Genomic DNA, 24,948 nt, shown 5'->3' with positions numbered 1-24,948 from the left:
TATATATATATATATATATATATATATATATATATATATATATATAACATCTTCTTTATCCATTCATCTCTTGATGGACATCTTGGCTCTTTCCAGAGTTTGGCTATTGTGGAACTTGCTGCTATAAACATTGGGGTGCACATACCCCTTCGGATCACTACATTTGTATCTTGGGGTAAATACCCAGTAGTGCAAATGCTGGGTCATACGGTAGCTCTATTTTCAACTTTTTGAGAAACCTCCATACTGTTTTCCAGAGTGGCTGCACCAGCTTGCATTCCCACCAACAGTGTAGGAGTGTTCCCCTTTCTCTGCAACTCACCAACATCTGTCGTTTCCTGATTTGTTAATTTTAGCCATTCTGACTGGTGTGAGGTGGCATCTCATTGAGGTTTTGATTTGGATTTCCCTGATGCCGAGCGATGTTGAGCACTTTTTATGTGTCTGTTGGCCATTTGGATGTCTTCTTTGGAAAAATGTCTGTTCATGTCTTCTGCCCTTTCCTTGATTGGATTATTTGTTCTTTGGGTATTCTTTATAGATTTTGGATACTAGCCCTTTATCTGATATGTCACTTGCAAATATCTTCTCCCATTCTGTCTGTTGTCTTTTGGTTTTGTGGACTGTTTCTTTTGCTGTGCAAAAGCTTTTTATCTTGATGAAGTCCTAATAGTTCATTTTTGCCCTTGCTTCCCTTGCCTTTGGCGATGTTTCTAGGAAGAAGTCGCTGCAGCTGAGGTCAAAGAGGTTGCTGCCTGTGTTCTCCCCTAAGATTTTAATGGACTCCTGTCTCTCATTAGGCCTTTATCCATTTTGAGTTTATTTTTGTGTGTGGTGTAAGGAAATGGTCCAGTTTCATTCTTCTGCATGTGGCTGTCCAATTCTCCCAACACCATTTGTTGAAGAGACTGTCTTTTTTCCATTGGACATTCTTTCCTGTTTTGTCGAAGATTAGTTGACCATAGAGTTGAGGGTCCATTTTCTGGGCTCTTTATTCTGTTCCATTGATCTATGTGTCTGTTTTTGTGCCAGTACCATACTGTCTTGATGATGACAGCTTTGTAAGAGAGCTGAAAGTCCGGAATTGTGATGCCGCCAACTTTGCTTTTCTTTTTCAACATTCCTCTGGCTATTCGGGGACTTTTCTGGTTCCATACAAATTTTAGGATTATTTGTTCCATTTTTTTGAAAAAAGTGGATGGTATTTTGATGGGGATTGCATTGAATGTGTAGATTGCTCTAGGTAGCATTGACATCTTCACAATGTTTGTTCTTCCAATCCATGAGCATGGAACGTTTTTCAAATTCTTTGTGTCTTCCTCAATTTCTTTCATGAGTATTTTATAGTTTTCTGAGTACAGATCCTTTGCCTCTTTGGTTAGATTTATTCCTAGGTATCTTATGGATTTGGGTGTAATTGTAAATGGGATCGACTCCTTAATTTCTCTTTCTTCTGTCTTGTTGTTGGTGTATAAAAATGCTACTGATTTCTGTGCACTGATTTTATATCTTGCCACTTTACTGAATTCCTGTATGAGTTCTAGCAGTTTTGCAGTGGAGTCTTTGGGTTTTCCACATAAAGTATCATATCATCTGCAAAGAGTGAGAGTTTGACTTCTTCTTTGCCGATTCAGATGCCTTTTTTTTCTTTTTGTTGTCTGATTGCTGTGGCTAGGACTTCTAGTACTATGTTGAATAGCAGTGGTGATAGTGGACATCCCTGCCCTGTTCCTGACCTTAGGAGGAAAGCTTTCAGTTTTTCTCCATTGAGAATGATATTTGCTATGGGTTTTTCATAGATGGCTTTTATGATATTGAGGTATGTACCCTCTATGCCTACACTTTGAAGAGTTTTAATCAAGAAAGGATACTGTACTTTGTCAAATGCTTTTTCTGCATCTGTTGAGAGGATCATATGATTCTTGTTTTCTTTTATTAATGTATTGTATCACACGGGTTGGTTGATTTGTGGATGTTGAATCAACCTTGCAGCCCAGGAATAAAGCCCTCTTCGTCGTGAATAATCCTTTTAATGTACTGTTGGATCCTACTGGCTAGTATTTTGGTGAGAACTTTTGCATCCATGTTCATCAGGGATATTGGTCTGTAATTCTCCTTTTGATGGGGACTTTGTCTGGTTTGGGGATCAAGGTAATGGAGGCCTCATAAAGGGAGTTTGGAAGTTTTCCTTCCATTTCTATTTTTTGGAACAATTTCAGAAGAATAGGTATACATCTTCTTTAAATGTTTGGTAGAATTCCCCTGGTAAGCCATCTGGCCCTGGGCTCTTGTTTTTTGGGAGATTTTTTATTACTGGTTCAATTTCCCTAGTGGTTATAGGTCTGTTCAGGTTTTCTATTTCTTCCTGGTTCAGTTTTTGGAGTTGATACATCTCTAGGAATGCACCCATTTCTTCCAGATTATCTAATTTGCTGGCATATAGTTGCTCATGATATGTTCTTATAATTGTTTGTATTTCTTTGGTGTTGGTTGTGATCTCGCCTCTTTCATTCATGATTTTATTTATTTGGGTCATTTCTTTTCTTTTTGATAAGTCTGGCCAGGGGTTTATCAATCTTGTTAATTCTTTCAAAGAACCAGCTCCTAGTTTCGTTGATCTGTTCTCTGTTCTTTTGGTTTCTATTTCATTGATTTCTGCTCTGATCTTTATTATTTCTCTTCTCCTGCTAGGTTTAGGCTTTGTTTGATGTTCTTTCTCCAGCTCCTTTAGGTGTAAGGTTAGGTTGTGTATGTGAGACCTTTCTCGTTTCTTGAGAAAGGTTTGTATTGCTATATACTTTCCTCTTAGGACTGCCTTTGCTGCATCCCAAAGATTTTGAACTGTTGTGTTTTCATTTTCATTGGTTTCCTTGAATTTTTTAAATTCTTCTTTAATTTCCTGGTTGACCCATTCATTCTTTAGTAGAATGCTTTTTAGTCTCTATGTATTTGAGTTCTTTCTGACTTTCCTCTTGTGATTGAGTTCTAGTTTCAAAGCATTATGGTCCAAAAATATGCAGGGAATGATCCCAATCTTTTGTTACTGGTTGAGACCTGATTTGTGACCCAGGATGTGATCTATTCTGGAGAATGTTCCATGGGCACTAGAGAAGAATGTGTATTCTGCTGCTTAGGGATGGAATGTTCTGAATATGTCTGTGAAGTCCATTTGGTGCAGTGTGTCATTTAAAGTCTTTATTTCCTTGTTGATCTTTTGCTTAGATGATCTGTCCATTTCAGTGAGGGGGGTGTTAAAATCCCCTACTATTATTGTATTCGTGTTGATATGTTTCTTTGATTTTGTTATTAATTGGCTTATATAATTGGCTGCTCCCATGTTAGGGGAATAGATATTTATAATTGTTAGATCTTCTTGTTGGATAGACCCTTTAAGTATGATATAGTGCCTTCCTCATCTATTATAGTTTTTGGTTTAAAATCTAATTTGTCGCTCTTTTTCGTGGTGCCTTGGAGGCAGGAGGCTGCTTCAGGATGAAGCTGAACATCTCTTTTCCAGCTACTGGTTGCCAGAAACTCATTGAAGTGGATGATAAATGCAAACTTCGTACCTTTTATGAGAAGTGTATGGCCACAGAAGTTGCTGCTGATGCTCTGGGTGAAGAATGGAATGGTTATATGGTCCGAATCAGTGGTGGCAATGACAAACAAGGCTTCCCCATGAAGCAGGGTGTCTTGACCCATGGCCGTGTCTGCCTGCTGCTGAGTAAGGGGCATTCCTGATATAGACCAAGGAGGACTGGAGAGAGAAAGCGCAAATCTGTTCAGGGTTGCATTGTGGATGCCAATCTCAGTGTTCTCAACTTGGCCATTGTACAAAAAGGGGAGAAGGCTATTCCTGGACTCACTGATACTACTGTGCCTCATCGCCTGGGGCCCAAAAGAGCCAGCAGAATCCGCAAACTTTTCAGTCTCTCTAAAGAAGATGATGTCTGCCAGTATGTTGTGAGAAAGCCCCTAAACAAAGAAGGTAAGAAACATAGAACCAAAGCGCCTAAGATTCAGCATCTTGTTACTCCACGTGTCTTCCAGCACAAACGTCTGTGTATTGCTTTGAAGAAGCAGCGCACTAAGAAAAATAAGGAAGAGGCTGCAGAATATGCTAAACATTTGGCCGAGAGAATGAAGGAGGCCAAAGAAAAACACCAGGAACAGATTGCCAAGAGATGGAGGCTGTCCTCTCTGAGAACTTCTACCTCTAAGTCTGAGTCCAGTAAAAAATGAGATTTTCTAAGAGTGACAAATAAGTAAGATCAGACATTAAATGAATAAATAAATATAAATAAATAAATAAAATCTAATTTGTCTGATATAAGGATTGCTACCCCAGCTTTCTTTTGGTGTCCATTAGCATGGTAAGTGGTTTTCCACCCCCTCACTTTCAATCTGGAGGTGTCTTTGGGTCTAAAATGAGTCTCTTGCAGACAGCATATTGATGGGTCTTGTTTTTTGTTTTTTTTTTTCAATCTGTTACCCTGTGTCTTTTAATTGGGGCATTTAGCCCATTTACATTCAGGGTAACCATTGAAAGATAGGAATTTAGTGCCATCGTATTGCCTATAAGTTGACTGTTACTGTATATTGTCTCTGTTCCTTTCTGGTCTGTTACTTTGAGGCTCTTTCTTTGCTTAGAGGACCCCTTTCAATCCTTCTTCTAGGGCTGGTTTCGTGTTTGCAAATTCTTTTAGTTTTTGTTTGTCCTAGAAGCTTTTTATCTCTCTTTCTGTTTTCAGTGACAGCCTAGCTGGATATAGTATTCTTGACTGCATATTTTTCTCATTTAGTGCTCTAAATATATCATGCCAGTCCTTTCTGGCCTGCCAGGTCTCTGTGGATAGGTCTGTTGCCAATCTAATGTTTCTACCATTGTAGATCACAGACTTCTTGTCCCAAGCTGCTTTCAGGATTTTCTCTTTGTCTCTGAGACTTGTAAGTTTTACTATTAGATGTTGGGGTGTTGACCTATTTTTATTGATTTTGAGGGGGTTTCTCTGTGCCTCCTGGATTTTGATGCCTGTTTCCTTCCCCAAATTAGGGAAGATCTCTGCTATAATTTGCTCCAATATGCCCTCTGCCCCTCTCTCTCTTTCTTCTTCTCCTAGGATCCCAATTATTCTCATATTGTTTCATCTTATGGTATCACTTATCTCTCGAATTCTGCCCTCGTGATCTGGTAGTTGTTTATCTCTCTTTTTCTCAGCTTCTTTATTCTCCATCATTTGGTTTTCTATATCACTAATTCTCTCTTCTGCCTCATTTATCCTAGCAGTTAGAGCCTCCATTTTTGATTGTACCTCATTAATAGCCTTTTTGATTTTGACTTGGTTAGATTTTAGTTCTTTAATTTCTGCAGAAAGGGTTTCTCTAATATCTTCCATGCTTTTTTCAAGCCCAGCTAGTATCTTTATAATCATCATTCTGAACTCTAGTTCCAACATCTTACTAATGTCTGTATTGATTAGGTCCCTAGCAGTTGGTACTGCCTCTTGTTCTTTTTTTTTTTTTTGAGGTGATTTTTTCCATCTTGTCATTTTGTCCAGAGGAGAACAGATGAATGAGGGAACAAAATGCTAACCAGGTAACAACGACCCCAGAAAAATATACACTAAACAAATCAGAAGAGACCTGAAACCGGGGGAGAAGAAAGGGAAAGAAAGAAAAAAGAAAAAAAAGAATATGATCAAATATGATCAGGCTGGTGAACAGATCAGTGCCACACACTAGATTTTGGGCATATTTTGGTCTGTTAGAAGAAACTGCCTCCCAAAATTTTAAAGAATGAAAAACTTATATATGTACAAAAATAAGGGTAAATATGATGAAGGAATAGGATATGACCGTAAAGATGAAAATTATAAAAGATTTTATAAAAGAAGTTGGTTGAAAAAAGAAAGAAGAGAAATTTTTTAAAAAAGGGAGAGAATGTGATCAGGCAGGAGACTAGAACAAAGGCATACACTAGAGATTTAGGTTATATTTTGGTCTGTTAAAAGAAACTGTATCCCAAAATTTTAAAGAGAGAACTGAACAACTTATATATATATACCAAAAATAATATTAACTACAATGAAGGGATAGAATATCACTCTAAAAATGAAAAGTAGAAAAAGATTTTTAATAAAGGGATTGATAAGATGTTGGTTGAAAAAGGAAAAAAGAAAAATCAAAAAAAAGAAGAAGAAGAAAATTAAAAAAATTAACTTTGAAAGACTAAGAATCAGGGGGAAAAAAGCCATGAATTCTATGTGCAGTATTCCCCTAGCTGGAGTTCTGCCGTTCTCATTGATCGGTAAACTTGGTCTTGGCTGGCTGTTCTTGCTGATCTTCTGGGGGAGGGGCCTGTTGCCGTGGTTCCCAAATGTCTTTGCCGGAGGCAGAATTGCCCTGCCCTTGCCAGGTCTGGGCTAAGTAATCTGCTAGGGTTTGCCCTTGGAGGCTTTTGTTCCCTGCAAGCTTTCCGTACAGCTTTGGAGGACGAGAGTGAAAATGTGGCTTCCCAATCTCTGCCCCAGAGGAGCTGAGAACGCAGGGCCCACTCCTCCGTGAGCCCCCAGAGAAAAGCAGTCAATCACTCCCATCTCCCCGGTCTCCAGCCGCACTCCGTGCTCACCCGGCCTGTGACCGAGCATTTCTGTCTCTGGCACCTGACCCGGTGTGGAGTCTCCAAACCCAGCAGATCCCTGTGGTGCGCTCCCATGCCGCTCCTCCCAGGGGAGGAAGGGGAGTCTCTCTCTGGATCTGCCGCCTGTTGGGTCCCTGCTGGAGGAGCAGTGGCCCGACTGTTCCGTGGATCACAGTTTCTGGCAACCCTGAGCTAAGAGCCCACTCCTCGGCTCCGTCTCTGCAGCTGGCTTCCCCACTCTGATACCTGGGAGCTCTGCCACACTCAGGCACCCCTGTCTTTCTGTGACCCCGAGGGTCCTGAGACCACACTGTCCCAGCAAGGCTTCCACCCCCCTGCTTAGCCACTGGAGTGACATCTTTCAGCGGAGCAACTTCTAAAATTTCCAAACTTGTGCTCCGCTGCTCTATCACTTGCCAGTAGTGGCTGACGTAGGCCCCCTCCCCCACCATCTATCCTCCCAAATATCACCTCAGAGTCACTTCTCTGCATGTCCTACCTTCCAGAAAGTGGTCGCCTTTCTGTTCAGAGAGTTGCTGCATCTTTTCTTCAATCTCCTGTTGAGTTTGTAGGTGTTTAGAATGGTTTGATCCCTATCTAGCTGAATTCCTGAAATTTAGGTCTCCTACTCCTCCACCATCTTGCTCCTCCTCCCTCTCATAATTTCTTATACGTATTTTGATTTATTTTTATTTTTATATGTCTGTGTCCAGCAACTGCCTACAACCCTTTTCCTGGCTTTATCTGCCTCCTTCCAATCCATTTGCTACACAGAAGCGAAAAGATTCTTTCAAAGGGACAATCCCACTGTATTACTTCCTTCCTTAAAACTCTCCAATGACTTCAAATGCACTGGACACTAAACACAAATTTGTTTTTATAGCCTACCAGAGTTTTCATGATCTGGCTCCCACACACTTTCCTACTTCCTTCCCACTACATTCCCCTTCCACATTCACTAGGCTCTGGTCCCCATAGTCTTACTGCTCCTCAATGAGTGATTGCACTTGCTGTTCTCTTGCCTAGAAAGGTCCTTTCCCTATTTTCTCATAGCTGACCCCCTTTCTGACCATTCAGGTTGCAAGTCAAATCTTACCTTCTCCAGGAAATAGCAGCACCTACTTTACATTAGCAATCCCTACATAGTAGAAATCTCACTCTCTTTTATACAATACTATCCCAGAGCTAAGTAATTTTAGGGAAAAGTTTCCAGAATTTGAGACCCAGAACTGTATAAATCATGCAGCCCAAATTTGTACTCAATGCAGAAGCCCTGCCCGCTATAACATCCATGACAGCTTTTCCTTGATCATTTCCAGTCCATTATCTCATAAGACAACACATTCTACAACTGAAAAGTTTGAATTATTATTCTTTCCAATCATGTGTTTAAATCTGCCTCTCTAAAACTTCCACCATACATTTGCCCTATAGACCAACACAAAATGAGTCTGTTCCTTTTCTCACATGATATTTCTTCAAACATAGAGTCACATCAATTCTTCCTTTTTCTCCTTTGAGGCCAAGAGTTCTCTTTGTCTTTCATTGTTTCCTTTATAAATTGTTTCCCAAGTCCCTGATCATTCTGGTTACTTTCCTTTGTATATGCTTGAATTTATCAGTGGTAAACACAAACAAACAAATAGTAAATTCAACTGCTTCATGGTACATTACACTGACCTTCCCCTCATTTTGGTTCTGTGGCCAGACTAAGACGGAGTAAGTGTATCACAGTTGACTCATATTTAGAAGATATGGATTAAGATTTTGTCACTTTAGTGATGTTCCAAATCCTCTGCCAGATATTATTTAAGGGCATGCAACAGCAAGAGGAGAATTATGCTGTTCAACTTCAGATTTCCTGGGCTTTTAATGTTTTCAGTATGTTTGGCTTAAAGGCAAGAATTCCCTCTTATTTGAATATGTGGTATTTAAGAAACAAAACAAATGAACAAAGAAGAAAAGAGACAAATCAAAAAACAGACTCCCACCTATAGAGAACAAACTGATGGTTACCAGAGGGGAGGTGGGTAGAGAATGGGTGGGTGTAACAGGTGAAGGGGATTAAGAGTACACTTATCATGATGAGCACTGAGTAATGTATAGAATTGTTGAATCACTATATTGTATACCTGAAACTAATATAACACTGTATGTTAACTATAGTGGAATTAAAAGAAAAAAAAAAAGAAATGGCTGTGCCCACCTGTAAACAAACAAACAAACAGACATACAAAAAGAATTCCTTCTTATTTGACAGTTGGGTTAAAGGATTTATTTTAAAATTCAAACCTCAACCTTGTTTCCTGATCCTGTTGGATGGTTCTTTCTCAGCAAACCTGTTTATAATGTTCTGGCTCTCAGAAAAAGGTTTTCAGGAGCAAAGGGCAGTAAACCTGAGAGTAGCTTCTCAGATCTTTGTTTCTTTCCAAGCACAATCTCAGATGCTAATTCACAAGTTTCCTTAGTTTAGGTGCTAATTATTCTGCTTATCCTTTCTTTTCCTTCTAAATAATATCTGTACTTTGAAACAGAGTGAAATATAATGCTGCAAGCACCAGAATTGTAGTTCCAGATGGCCAAATGTATTTTCTTCCAAGACCTTGGGAATTTCCATCTGCTCTTGTTCAAACAAGTACTGACTTTCTGACCTCCAAGGCATGCACTGAGGTTCATGTTTTTCAATTTTCATCCCAAAGCAGTAGGTGATCTAATCTATCTAGGTCCTTCCTGCCTTACATTAAACCTGCTATTGGCAAGTAGAATGGAAAATAGTTTGAAACTAAGACTGAAACATTCCTGACTTGGCAATGTGCTGAGATTATAATAATTTATGCTCTAAGGCATTTGTAACCCTGATCATTTTGCACGTCTTTAGCATGCTAGTGTCCATCCATGGAGGATGCAATCAATAAGCATGTGTCCAATGAGAGAAGTGACTGGCATTATAGGTGTTCCTCTAGGTCTCCCATATGCACATAAATGCATAGGGTACTTAACATCTATCACAACCAAATGGACCAATTCTTTGCTTTGCCCACCAAATTCCTGGAGGGGCCAGAGAGCCATCACAATAAAGTCATATCTTTTTCTCTCTCTCTTTTTTTTTTTAAGATTTTATTTATTTATTCATGAGAGACAGAGAGAGAGAGAGGCAGATGGAGAAGAAGGTTCCCTGCTGAGCAGGGAGCCCAATATGGGACTCGATCCCAGGACCCTGGGATCATGACCTGAGCCGAAGGCAGACACTTAACCATCTGAGCCACCCAGGTGCCCCATATCTTTTTTCTCTTTGAAGTCTGCCTTCCCTTTGAGCCCTGGTCTTCCCTTCCTGAGACTCAATGTCTCCAGTCACTGTGCTTTCATTTGACCACAGTCCTTCCTGCAAGACCCTACTCAGACTTGCATTCTATAGCATTTCTTACACTTCCCTCCAACAAACTAACAAACAACACACAAAAAACCCAAACCCACATCTGTCCTGTGCCTCTTACTCTCAGCGCCCCAAAACATGTCTAGAAACTAACTCAAGGAATCTAGTTGTATTAAGATAGGAATAATAATGATAGCTTGTTAACCTAGTGGTTAAACATATGATTTGTTGGAGCCAATTGCCTGGGTTTGATGGCCAGCTCTACCACCTACTGGTAGTGAAGCCATGGACAAGTTACTCAAGTTTTCTGTGCCTCAGTTTTCTCACCTGTAAAACAGGGCTAATAATATCTATTTAATATAGTTGTTAGTAGTATTAAATTGAGGTAAAATTCTTTAAAAAATATTTGGCATGTTATACATGTTCAGTAAACACTAGATATTGCTCCTTCCAGTTAATACTACCAATTAAACACTTTAAAGGCCCTGACTCAGATGAGTCATGGTAACAACTCCATCCAACTAGTCACCAAGACCTAATAATTCATCCCCCTTAACACCTACTTAAAGACTCCCATTTTCACTCCCTCAGCCATTGCTTAAGTTTAGGACTTCATCTCTTTCTCTTTCTGGACTTCCTAAATAGTCTCCTTACCAGAGAGAACTGTCTAAAATGTAAAGTTTAGTGCTTAAAAAACTTCACAAAATCTCCTTACTGCATGCAGGGTAAAGTCTAAACTCTTTAGCACAACATTTAACATCCTTCAAGATTGGGCCCCTGTCCACCTTTCCAGTTTCTTCCTCTTTTTTCTTCTCTCTCACATCAGTCCTCTAGCTACACTGAAGTGTTGTCCCCCACACTCAAGTACCCTCTCCTCTATGCACCTTCCCAACTTCTCCCATGTCTACACCAACACTTCATTCAATTGACATTCTCTTATGTTCTATTCAATTACTTGTTACTTTTTGTTGTTGTTATCTTCTCTCCTAGATTCTAGGATGAATTATCTCTGGGGATATGGAGGCATTCTGGCAAGAGTAGTAGGTAAGTAAAAATACAGTGAGCTAGAGACTAAACTTTGTACTGAAAAAAAACAGGGGAGACCTAGAACTTAAAGACATGTGGGTGATGTATATAGAACCTAATGACACGTGTTTTCTGAGAATTTTTATTTTATTTTATTTATTTATTTTTAAGATTTTTTTTTTTTTTAAGTAATCCTTATACCCAACATGGGGCTCAAACTCACAACCCTGAGATCAAGAGTCACATGCTCTACCAACTGAGCTAGCCAGGCACCCCTTTCCAAGAATTTTTAAGGGGAAGGTTAACAGTATTTTGAAAAACCAATGAGACTCAAGGACACAACATCTCACCCCCAGTACAATGGTATAAGAGTTGTAAGAGAAAAAAACTGCCTTCGCTTGAAAGGGTTGTAGGGAGAAGTGGTGTCTACAAAGGTGATCTGGATTTTGTTAGGACAAGCTAATGAAGAGAGTAATGGGGAAAGAGGTTGTGTATCTAGGAGACTTTCCTGAGGCTTGGCTGTGAGAACAAAGACCAGAAGAAGGGTTTAGGGGATCTGATTGGGAAATGATGTGTAATAGAGTACAACTAAAGAATATATGGAGCAGTGTGAGGTGAAAAGAGGTGGGATACCACCAGCTCAGTTCTGACCACAGTGCCTTCCTGCATTTAGTCCTCAGGCAGTTTGAAGTGGTGAGATAAAGAGGAATATTGAGCACAGAGCTTGGAGGCCTGGAGAGGGTCCCAATCCAAGTGTGCAGAGTTCTGTGGGCCTCCCTTTAATCCTGCCATGGAGCAACAATAGAGGTTCAAAAGAAACTCTATGAGCTTTCTTTCAATTGAATAGACGCTAACCAATCATTGGTTTTATTCATTTATCAATTATTTATGGATGCCTACAACGTACAGGGCACTGTTCTAGACTAGGCAAACAAAAATGACCTCTGTTCTTCTGGAATCTATAGTTTAGTGGAAGACAGACAGTTCTTAGGCCCAAAAGGAGAACTAGGAATTAAAACTGGAGATGTATACTAAGGTTTGTAACTTAGGAGACTTAACTTATTAGACTTAGGAGACTAATGGACGTGAGACTGAAATCATGAGGCTGATGCCCAAAAGCCACCCAAGAAATTACTCATTGCTTCATAATCATAATCTTTCTGTATATGTCATTTTCTTGCTGGTATGCTGTCCTTCTCTTGAGTTAACTTCAATCTGTAATTTACCATGTACCACCATTTAAATATGAGAAAGTGTTGCATGGAAGTCAATTTGGAAGAGATAGGAGGTATGAATAAATGGGAAAGACCCAAACTCCACTTCATTTTTCTCAGTGGAGGTGGTGCAAAGTTGCCTATAATGGAATGCAGAAGTACCTTCAGCTGGAATGTGCCTTGAGCCCCTTTAATCACACTGAAAAATATAAATACAGGTATTTAAGACCATATGCTCAACTTCAGGTCTGTATATTCCCTCTATACTGTGTTGGGTCCCTATGACTCACCAGCAAAACATAACTGAAAGAATGCTGAACTCATACAGGAAGAATGCAACCCCTGGGAAGAGCAGGGCTGACAGGAGAGTACTTGCCAATGAGAAAATACCAGATTTTTTTATCCTGTTCGGGATTTTTTTTTAGGCAATGCAAGAGCGAAAGGAATGTTGCATACTAATCTCCATCACAAGAGTGTGATGCCACTTCCAGTGAGTTCACTGTCCCAAGAAATAGGAGCCTTATAACATTTCATGTTAAGGCCAGGAATGCCAAGGGTGACGTTTGGATAAGTTTTTAAAATTTCCCAGCCAACTCACCAATTGAAAAATAGGGCAAATTGCAGTCTCAAGGGTGAGAAACTAAATGCATCAGTGATGTCCCTTTCCCTGTTCAGCTTGGGGACTTTACTGTCAGTATTCCCTGGGAATCTTCTGGCCTGGAGAAAATTAAAAATAAATAAATAAATAAGTAAAAGCAGTTAACACCACCTCACAGCAAGACTAGAGACCTCTAATATAACTGTTTTGAGAAAAAGCTAAGAAGCCACCCAAAAGGTGAAAGGGGCAAGGCAGATTCTGTTCACCCAGAATTCTTCAAGTTTCTCTTTAGACCAGTCCATCTATCTATCTGTTTGTCCATTTAGTTATTTATTTAGCAACCACTGCCTGAGCAGTTATCAGGTATCTAACTGGGGTTCACAGGTCAAAAAGATACAGTTCCTCTTCTTGAGGAACTAATTCATATTGTAGTAACAAGCCACCAGACAACTACATTGGCAATTCCCATGCTATATGGCAGCTGTTATAATAGAATTACCACAGGTACTATGAGTATACATGATGGGGTGGGTGAGCTCACTCAGTGTGGGAAATCAGTGAAAGAGTCTCTGAGGAGGTGATATACATGCTCAAATATAAAAGGAGTAAAAGACGGGCAAAGAGGAGAGAAAAAAAGGAAGAATGCTGGTAGAAAACAAGATGTGCTATTCATTCCTGTGTAAAATCCACCACAACTGGGCTTGTCACTCAGCTCAGGTTCCAGTGGGTTCTGCAGAAGCAAGGGACCTCTTGCAACTCTAACATCCACTAAGACCCAAAGCAGTGAGGCTAGTGATCTACTGGAAGGTAGGGTGATATAAATGTTTTCAGAAGATAATCTGAAATGAAACTTTAGTGATAAAAGCTGGAACCATATGGTAAAATTCTTCCCTTGAAAAGTGACATTTAGGCCAGGACCTAAAAGAAGAGTAAAATTAGTAAGAGAATAGACATGAACATTCCAAGTACAGCAAATACCACATGTCAAGGCAAACAGCGTATTATAGTACAGAGCACAGGGGAAGAACTTGGCAAGAAGCAAGAAATTAAGTGGGTGAAGATTAATAAAACTTACCAAGCTGGTTAAAATTTGTGAAATATTATTTTGAGTATCTTCAAAGGGGGCAAATCTTTGTCCTATGAAGGTAATGCTGAAAGCAGCTAAAAGTCATTTGGAACCCAAACTGATCAGCAAAGTGGGTGAATAGTCTAGAAGAGTCTTTTTTAATAAAAAACAAGGTTGAATTATAAAATGATAAGATAAACATTCTTTTATTATAAGCTGTCTCTGAAGACCATCTGAAAAAAAAAGACTCCTAATATGCTCTCAGAAACATTATCTTTTTAAAATAAGTACATGACCTCCAAAAAGTGACTTCTTTAAAGTAATAGCACTCAATTAGATGCTTGTTACCTTAGCTGAATTCCTTTTTCTTTTTCTTTTCTTTTTTTTTTTTAAGAATTGGCTTAGTGATACTTGACCACCCAGGTGTTTCCCCTAACAGTCAATTAGATATTGATGAAGATGGCATTAACATTGTAAAGCACACTCCAGATCCTGGAGCAATGAAATGATTAAGTCTTTGTGAAGGCTGTAACTGTGCCCTTCACTTTCTTCAGTTCTCAATCTAAGCAATGTCCTTATTTTTTCTAAGATTCCCCCTGAGTTTCTTACACAGAGGGAGTAGGGACAATGTTGATTTTGCATCAGTAAGCCACAAAACCTTTCAGGAAGTTCCCTCTTGGTTTTACACAAGAGATTTGACAAATAGTAAACTATAGCATAGATGGCGATGGGCCATGCCATCTGAGGCTTCCCAGAAGATCTTTATTACACAGTAAGGGTGGGACAGGGAAAGCATTTTGATCAAGGAAATTTTAATCATAAATGAACTATAGCTGGCTATTTAATTGGAGCAAGGATCAAGGTGTGGGGCTTAAAAGTCTTGGTTGAGTGCTCCAGGCCCTTTTCCTGATTTCAAAGAATCATGGTTTGTTTTGTTTTGTTTTGTTTTAAAAAAGGAAACAGAGGAAACATGACATCTGATCAACAAACATTTGAAGAGTTAATCTGTTAGAGACAACATATTTGCTGTCTGTTGATCTATAATGCAGAACTAAAGCCAATGAATAAGAGTCAAGAGAGGTAGATTTCAATTTAGTACATGGAAGAATTTTTGTAATAATTAAAATTGCTTGAAAAAAAGATTGCTTTATTAGGTAACAGACCCCCAGCCCCACCCCCACAGTCCTCCCCATTACTAGAAGCATTTCAGCAGAGCTGGGCTAGATATACAGGAAGGCTTTCTACTTTGGGCAGGGCAGGGGAGTGCTAGTTAGCACAGATTCTGAAATCAGGGGAGCACTCTAGCAATACAGACCTATTGAATTAGGATCTAGGGTACGACTAGGGGAGCCTAGTAATCTGGGCTTTTAACAAGCTGTCCAAGTGATCTGATTGATGTGCAGCTACCCAGGCACTTAAACCTCTGGTCTAAAGAAGTTTATTTTCTCACCACTTGGTGAATTCTCATCATCTCTTGCTCTCTCCCACAAAACCTTTCTTCTCCTATGTGTTAGGGTCAATGATAGAAATCCATCATTTTACCATTCTGGTTGGGAATTACTGACTTAGATGACATTTGAGAGTATCTTCTTATGCTAAGATTTTATGATTTAAGATTAATTTATTAGCTCTCACTTGTACCACTGAGATAAAAAAAAAAACACAGACTTGGATTGGAGGCACTTGAATTGACTGGGAAGCAGTTTCCTGACCTGGACAATGTTGGACTCTGAAATAGACGGGAGGACATCTCTTCCTCAGGTCTTGGCAAAAAGGATACAACTGTGGAAGAATTCAGGAAGGGCTACTGTGAAATGAGGGAATGTCTGAAAATAAAAACACCCTGGAAGTTCTTTCCATTCCTATGATTCTATTTTTAAACCTGGCTAACATAAGAACAGCATTATTTAGAGTAAAACCTGATTCTCACTTCCTTGATGGAACTACAGAAATAGATGCTCCCCAAGTGGGGAATAAACAGCATGTCTGGGAGAACAGCCAAGTTTGCACTCAGAGCTCTCCTTCTCCACTTCTTAGTACCTCAATTTTTGTTTCACTATAATAAACCATGTCTTCTCATTGCTTGATAAACCCAGCATGACATAATGGAAGGCCTTTCCTATCATGAAATCACTTTCATGGGGAGGGATGGTAAACTATTTGCTTAGGAAGCCTTGTTCTTTAGAAACCGAACCCCAATGAGAAGGGAAATTGCTCCTCTCAAACAGGCAAGTAAGAGGAGAGCTCCACTAGTCAAATAAACCCATCTCCTCAGCCCAACTCCTCACTAATCCTTATTTTTCACAGCTTAGTTATATTTTTTGCTCTGCAGCAGAAAACCCTCAACTGACGAAACATTGGTGGAAAAATTCTCCTTTCTTTTTTCCTGTTTCTGCTTGGATATGATAGGATCTAAAAAAATCCAAGCTGGCTCTCTTCTACAACTTTTATCTTCGATTATGAATTCCTGAAAATAAGTCAGTGAATTAAATGCCCAAGGGTTCAAATGATCTCACAACCTACATCTTTCATTTAAAATTCAGAGGACTCCATGTGGAATTTCCAAATAGTCTGTGCATAAATGTAAGGACAATTCTATATTAATTTGCATAAAAGTAACATTGATTTGCAAGAGATCCATCAATGAGTTGGAAAAAATAACACTGAACAGAATTCTATATTTGAAAGCTGTATCTTTGCCTCCATGGGCAGCCTATAGAAGCAATGCTTTTATGTGATCAGAAATTATGTGATAATTTCTATACAGATAACCTACCAAGACATCAGTGAAAACTTTTTAGTGTTCCCAGGAAGGAAGGAGAATGAGTAGGTGTTGGTATGAAATTCCTCCTTCCTCTGAGCAGATTTCTTTTTTTCTGATGACTTCCACTTATGAGTTGGAAATTCACCTCTGTTTCATCATTAAGCCATGAGAAGTGTGGCTGTGATAGCGGTGGTATAATTTTAAAGTGTTAACAGGCTTTATTTGCTAGAATTATGGCAGAAACTACCTCTCTTAAAAAAGTCTTTTCCAAAGGTGGTAGCAAATGGGCTTTTGGGAGAAGGCAGCAGAGGGGCTGCTGGGTCAGGCTGGTGAGGAGAAACCAAGCAGAAAACAGCCCTGCCCTGAAGACACTGGAGAGAATGGGCTTTGGGGAGAGGGACTGACCTTTAATAACCACCATGAGTGATTTGGGGGGACAGAAAGAGATGACCAAAGATTTTCAGGAGTTTGCTGTAAAGTGTCCTGCATAGAGCTCTCTGCTCCTGCCTCTTAGACCTCAGTAAAGCTGAGGTTTTCATTGTTGGGGTACCAGGTAAGAATTCTTTGTAAATGACCCCTATAGTGATGGTCTGGTAAAAGCTGGTCTGCTTTTACACTGATTAAATAATCATTCAAAACAAGTTTATTTTTGAGGTAAGCTCAAGGAAGGTAAACATGTATTTGAAATGCTTTTGCTTAGCTGTTGAGTCTTAGTGATAGGGGAGTCAAATCTGAGCCAGATGTTCTGTAGAATTCTAGTGAGATATTTTAAACTTGCAAGCTTATAAATGTCACATCTTTCACACTGTGCCTTTTAATTTTTAATTTTATTGCCAGTTTAAAAAGATATATACACACACATAGTTTTTGTTTGTTTGCTTGTTTCTCATTTAGACAAAGGAAGAGGGAGAGATAATTGGAATCCGTGGCCAACACTCTGGACTGTTTTTGAAAAACCCGAAGTAAGAGTAGTGGTAATCATCTACCTGATTTACTTCCTCATGATTTAACCTAAAATATATTTTAAATGAAAGGGGACAAGATGGTTTACACAAGAAATCTGTGAATATACTCTATTATAGTCATGGTCAAGAAGGGTAATAATTAAATCAACTCCGTGGTGATAAAATTCAAAATAAAAATTGATAGATTTGTTCCTTGTTGTGAAAAAAAGCTTTATGGCTCAAATCAAAACTCACTGTCATGGTGAGGCACCAAAAAGCATCCCCTTATAATCAGACACTGAATTAAAATAACGGTTATCAACATCATTACTCGAGATTATTCTAGAATTACTAATTCACGTGATTAGGCAAGAGGAAGAAAATCAAAAGCATAAAAGATGAGGTAAATTACATTTTTTTCAGATAATAGATAGATATGTATACCTAGATATGAAAGCCTTAAGGTCAATTAAAAAACTATTACTAACAACAAGATGAATCAGCATAATGACTAGCTAAAAATTAATTCACAACAATCAGCAGGTCTCTAAAACAAAGGTAAGTGACAAAATATAGTGGGGAAAAGATACCATCTATGATTTAAAAAAAAATACCTAAAAACAAACAATAAAAAATATGCAGAACTATCTAACACAGAGAAGAATACCAGTTACACAGGAGGCCCTCAATAAATATGTAGGACAAAGGCTAAACATGTGGGACAAAAGCATAAAAGAATGCAATTTAAGCCAGAATGATGAAAACTACTTGGCTCCGCTAGAGAGATCCATGGACTCTAAGGAGAATCTAGAGACAAACCCAAATCTACATGGGAAATTAACATAAAATAAAGGTGGTGCTTGAATCAGTGAAGAAAGATGGATTATGTGATAAATGATGCTCAGATAATTAGGTAGCCATTTAGAGAAACAAAAAAAGCAAATGAAACTAGATTACTACCTCACCCTTTATATTAAAATAAATTCCCAAAGCAGAAGAAAATAAAAAATTAATTTTATCATATGGGCAGGCCTTCCTTTCTAAACAAAATCCAATCCAAAACCTAAAGAAAAAAAACTAAAAAGTTTACATTAAAATTAAGATGTTTAAAAATTCAATAACACCAAGAAACAAATAAGTCACCATAAACTAAGTAAAGGCATGATAAAACTTGGAAGATAAATTGGATTTGCATTAATTTATAACAGAAACTGAGGGAAGGAGGCAGTCAGGGAAGCAAGAAAAACAGCAGAAACACTGCCAAGAAAATGAATAAAATGAGCATAAGGTATAAGGGCAAGAGAGGAGAAACAAAAGTGTGCCTTGGGAAACAAGTAGAAAGTATTAGTCATTAATTGGTTCACTTTTGTTTTGATTGAGGCTCAGAAGCACATCTGCTCCTTGCTAGCATAACAAATGGTGATCCTGGTCTTTGGATGATGCAGCTGAGTAGGTACACATCCAGATAAGAATTGACAATATGTGGCCTCCATTATGCAAATGATTTGGCTAGACTTGGTGGGTGGGCATTGGTGGTGTGGGCTCTGAGAAAATCAGCAGGGATTTCAGAGCTAAGACAGAGTGAACTCAGCAGACTTGGTGGGCATAATGTTCACATATCTCATTTGAGCCATATAGCCATACAGCTACAGCTAGCTTGCTCACCAGAGCCTTGAGGGTTCGAGTGTGCAACTATGTAAAAGTGTTTTTCCATTCCTATGGTGTCAGTTCATGTAAATGGAGATGCCATCGCACAGAATGCCCTGGTGATTCACTCATTGCTGAATTTGCCACCCTCCATCGCTATCTACCAATCTATATGTCTTGATCTGTTTTAACATGTCAAAAACAGTCCCCTGTAAAAATGTCATTCATGAAAACAGTCCTTTACCTAGTTTTAGCATTTCCTTTACTTCCGGTTTATGTCTTAATGTAAATTTATAAAACACAATTTATTTGATGGTAATTAAGATACCTGAGCTAAGATAAATATTACCAAGGTTTTAGATTCCTTTGTTTGCAACTGTCCCATCCCCTCCCAACACTTTCTCTAATTAGCTACCTTTCCAGAAAGCTATTGCCTACCTGTACCCTGACACTTAATATTTTCCTGCAAGATTCCTCTAAGGTCTCTATTTCCTAGGCTTTGGGACTATTTTGTATTATTGTTCAAACACCATAATTATATCTGTGTGCTTTTCTCCTTGCCAAATATAAAATTCTAAAGGGCTAATCCAATAAATCAGGTAAAGGCCCATTAAATACTCCTGAATTTTTCAACCTCTCTTTCTCAAGACCCAGTCAAACAGTGTTTCCTCATAGGCCAATCACATTGCTTGATAGCTTCATAGGTATTTAATGAGGCAGACAGGGTGAGGTAAGAGGCCATTTAGTAGGGCTATTTAATTTAGTTCATTGTTTTTGATGCTGGCTCTTTTCTGGTTTTTCTTTTTTCTTTCACATTTCTCACCAGTGGGGATCATCTGCCAGGCACCTCCAGCTTATCTTTGATGAACAGTGTTGGAATCAGTGATGTTCCAGGATGGATAAGTAGACTTACACGTCTTTTGTGAATAGATGGTAGTTGGATCCAAAATTATACAGTACACAATTGAGCACAGAAACAGTCATCTATCTTGATAGAGATGAGGTTTCAGGTTGAGGTTCTATAGCTGATACTGCTGTACTCTTCCCAGATCCCCTCTAATCTTTTCTCATGTTTCTATATACCCTCACCAGCTTCTATGTGCTTTTTCTTCTAGTGCCCTCATATGAAACCCCCCCACACCCCGACACTCTCTTAGATACTAGAGCTGTTTTTCCTACAAGGGTAGGATGCCAAAGAAGTCTTGGGAAGATTAATCTGCCCATGTTAGCCAATGACTAACCAGTGCAGAAACATGAAAGCCCAGCTCTCTTGTGTAATTCATTCCCTGGAGTTTCCTTTGGGATCATACCCCCTATGTTTAGAAGCTATTCTCTAGGGCACTTTGTCTGAAATTTAACCTTTCTTGACTCCCTCCCCTCTCTCTATCCTATTTTCCCCAGTCTCTTACTGAGATCTGAGAATTCCAATCTAAGATAGCTTTTAACAAGACTAGAAGTAAGGGTAACCAGAAATGGAGAAGTTAAGTGCAGACAGCCATGCAAGAAAACAAACATTAAAAAAGGATATTGATGGGAGTTTGCTGTAAGCAAAGCTATACGGGGTTTAAAAGGTTAAAATGGTATTTAAGCTATACTGAATTTGGCAGTGAGTAGGTCACCCAATACACATGAAATGTGGTTTTCGTAGATTAGAACAAATCCATACTGGAATATGGAGAGATCTGTAGAAAATAGTCATTAGAAATTCATAGTTTACAATTAGGAAAACAGATTAATTTCTGGGGGAAAGTATTCCAATCCCATACTTGTTCTTATATTTTAGTCACAAATATGCATTAAATAGCTACAATACATACAAAGCACTCTGCTAGGCACCTGGAAATGTTTGCAGTTAGTAAAATAGATAGAGCTTCGAGTTTAGTGAAGGAGACACACCAAAAACCAATCAAATGACCAAATGGATAAATACTGCTTGCAGTAAGTGCCTTGAATGATGTTAGCAAAGATTTATGAGAGCACATAACGAGAATCCAGACTTAGACTGAGAGGTCATGGGTTGGCATACTCAAGGCAGGAGTGTGTAAGCTGAATCTGTAGTATCAGAAAAGTTAATTGGGCAATGGAGGTGAAAGAACATTCTACAACAACAGCTCAGCATATGCAAAGCCCTTGAGGCAGTAGGAAAACATTCTCCGATTTAGGAGAGATAACTAGTTTTTACCAGCTATTAAGAAAATCTTTCAAAAAGATTCAACTTTTGTTGTTCTTTTTTTTTTAAAAGATTTATTTATATATTTTAGAGAGGGAGCAAGCATGGAAAGAGAGTGGGGGGAGGGGCAGAGGGAGAGAGAATCTTCAAGCAGACTCCCTGCTGAGGGTGGAGCCTGACACAGGGTTCCATCCCAAGACCCTAAATTCATGACCTGAGTTGAAACCAAGAGTCTGACGCTCAACCAATTGAGCTACTCAGGTGCCCCCTATCTTTAATAATTCCAAATTCTTTGACTCAAAACTTCCCTAAAATACACAACAATCAACAATCTATCATCTGGAGTAATTCAGACATTAGGTTTGTGCAGGTCAGCCATTTAGATAAGTAACCTTGAGCATTTATCTTTTAATTACAACTCAAACTATTTTTGCATTATTTAGAAACACTGTGATTAGAAATTCCTTTGAATGGAGCAGAAGTCCACCTCCTCTTGATCTCAGGGATGCTCTGAAATACTAGGTTGGTCTCTCAGCTCTGAAATCTTAAGGACTGGAAGAGCACCACGGTTAGTGTGGATCGCAGTGAAGATATGGGGAAAAAAACCTACTTCCAGCTCAACACATAACACTTGTTATGTGCTCAACATTTGAGAAAGAAAAGGAATAATTATGCTTTAAGATAAGGATATATAGCCAGTAGTTCATTTGGAAAGACTAAAAGTGGAGTGGCATTTAAAAAGAAGAAAACCCAGACTACCAATGCTGAATGGAGACATGCTACTGGACTGGGTAAAAACTTCTAAAGATGGAATTCCCATGGGTTAAGAGTTATGACTTGACTAGCCTAAAAATTAATGGTAAATTTCCCTCCAGATTTTTCTCCATCAGAAGACTCACTTGTTGTGACTAAATTTCTTACTCCCCATTTCAGTTTTAATAAATAAATTTCCCCTAACTGAAGATTAAGGTATACAAATGAAAAGGATCGGGAAAGGAAGGTATCGATCCTCAAGGATTCTTAATGAAACCCACAAAAATGAACTTAAAGTACTTCATGAAAGGAAACAAGATGTTCATTTCAGAATGGCCATGAAAGAATGCATTCCTTTCTAATTAGACAGTTATATACTTTGACCTACCCTTAACTCTTACTTCTTAGGAATACATGAAGAAATCTTCAGAAGTTTAATTAAAAGCCTTAAAGACTCACTAAAATAATCATATCAGCCCATAAAAATATTACTTCATTATATATTCTCTGGCTCAAGTGACTCACTACCAGCCTCATGTCACAGTTGGGTCAAAAGGTAGTTTCCACACTCTCCCAGTGGGAACATATTATAAACACATGTGATATTACACATGCTTGTACAACATAGTGCATTTACAAAACTATAAATCAAGTTTTCAATTCTATTCCAAAGATTGCTGTACCAACCAGCAATTTTTAATTTGGGCTAACTTCATTTCGGTTCTGAGCTAGTGAAGTTGTGTTAACTTCAAAACTCAGATATTGTTATATGATCCTCAGAAGACTTGAGTATCTTTAAAAGTATCTTTAGACATTTTGTCTTCAATGAATCCCATGAAATTTTTAGATATCTAGTTATTTTCTGTGGTAGCTACTATCTCATTGGTAATGAAATATAATTCATTAAAAAAAACCCCTGCTCCATTATCTAATAAAAACCAAGCTTACACAGTTAAAAAACGACCTGGTATTTGCACTGGTTCAGTCTGCTGAATAATTAGGAGAATCATACAAAACATTAAATCATGAAAAAGCTTTGTGTTACATACTGCTATTGCCACATTTGGTTTTACAAAAATTCTACAGCTGCTCTTCATTAACACATTCAAACACTCAATGACTAACAATGTCACTGGTAGACATAAATTAATAACAGTTTTAGTCACTGAATCTTAAAACATTCTGAAACCCATTTGAAACCAGAGAAGTTTATTTAATTCTGAAACCCATTTGAAACCAGAGAAGTTTATTTAATTTTACCACAGGGATAGTATTTTCAAGTCCTTGGTAAGGTCAATGCTGCACCTTGTTTTCATCATGACATTTAATCTTAATAGAAGAGAAACTAAATGACCTGATTTTGAGCTCAGCATCCTGGTAGCAGATTATGGTTTGCCCAGAAATTATTTTTTTCCTAGGCTAAAGAATGTCAAACATATATTTTAGAGAAGGCATCAGGTATCTACATTATAATCCTACAAAACCAGTTCAAAATTTCAAAGCATTGTGAAAATACTTATTTGTATTTTAAAAGTCATTTGAAATAACTTTCACTAATTTGAGATATCCATACCTTATAATAAACACATACAGACACATGCACACACACACGTGTATGAACAAAACCAAGTTGACATGGTCTGTCCCAGACCTAGAAGTTAATTCTCATTGAAAATAAAATCCTCTTTTCAAGAGGGCACACACTGCATGGAGCACTGGGTGTTATACGCAAACAATGAATCGTGGAACACTACATCAAAAACTAATGATGTAATGTATGGTGATTAACATAACATAATAAAAAAAACCCTCTTTTTACTATGTTCTTTGCCCCAATTTTATTGTGATCTAAGGTAAAGCAAGAGTGTTACATGATTCAACAGAAAATTCAAAGTCAAAAGCATTGAATTTTATTCTGATTCCATAATTAATTCATTTATTGTTAAACATTCAGAGTTTGGGGGTTTGGGGATTTTTTTTTTTACATTGGAAATAAACTTGGAAAAATTCAGCACCACTATAACTTTAGTGCTTTGCTTTATCTACGCAGACTGTATAGCAAAGTAAAAAGAATCACAACTGTCAACTCTAAGTCATTGACACTAATAGTGAATGAATATATATAATTAGCATCTACTTAAAATCCTACGTCCATTGCTTTATTTATTACACCCTCCTCTCAACAATGTGTTTCAGTCAGAACATCTAATAAGTAGCAAAATTGACCTAGTTTCATCTCTTCTATTCATTTTGCACTTTACTTTCTAGGGTTTTCATGATCAAGGATACAATTCTAAAAGTGTCCAAACCAGGAAGAGAAAAGCAAAGATTCTAAAAGCTTTTCAACAGAAACAATTCAAAAGAGTTAGCTCTTGATTATCTACTTTGTGGTGTGCATTGTTCTCTTGCATTTCTTTCCTTTTTTAAGTGACTGGGAAAATTCTGATGGAAGAGAAGACTGACAAATAGTCAATAAGAATCAAAGATGATTTCAGACTTTTACTTACTCATATTAAAGCATCCTTATTTTACAACTTGTAGACATTAAAGTGTCAATGGATCCTCCACTAATTCCCGAGGTCTAAAAAAATATTCTGAAAGGTAATCATTATAATAAAAGCAAGTGTCACCTGCACATTACTAACTCATTTATAAGTGGAAGGGAATAACTCTTCTTGTTTATTTAAAAATTCCTTCAAATACATAGTAACTGAGCATCATTTAGGTCATGTTGTGGAAAAGTATAAGGTGGG

General features: G+C 38.2%; 1 pseudogene; it reads left to right on the top strand.

Annotated features, from left to right (window-relative positions):
- Positions 1–3,492: 3,492 nt before the first annotated feature.
- LOC141373950 (small ribosomal subunit protein eS6-like) lies at positions 3,493–4,242 on the top strand (annotated as a pseudogene).
- The last annotated feature ends 20,706 nt before the right edge of the window (positions 4,243–24,948 follow it).

Source organism: Callorhinus ursinus, unplaced genomic scaffold (genome assembly GCF_003265705.2).
Source record: "Callorhinus ursinus isolate GAN/ISIS: 27379988/994484 unplaced genomic scaffold, GSC_fseal_2.0 scaffold13, whole genome shotgun sequence".
Taxonomy (NCBI): Eukaryota; Metazoa; Chordata; class Mammalia; order Carnivora; family Otariidae; genus Callorhinus; species Callorhinus ursinus.
Note: the sequence above shows the minus strand (reverse complement) of the source record. Positions and strands in the feature narration are given on the sequence as shown.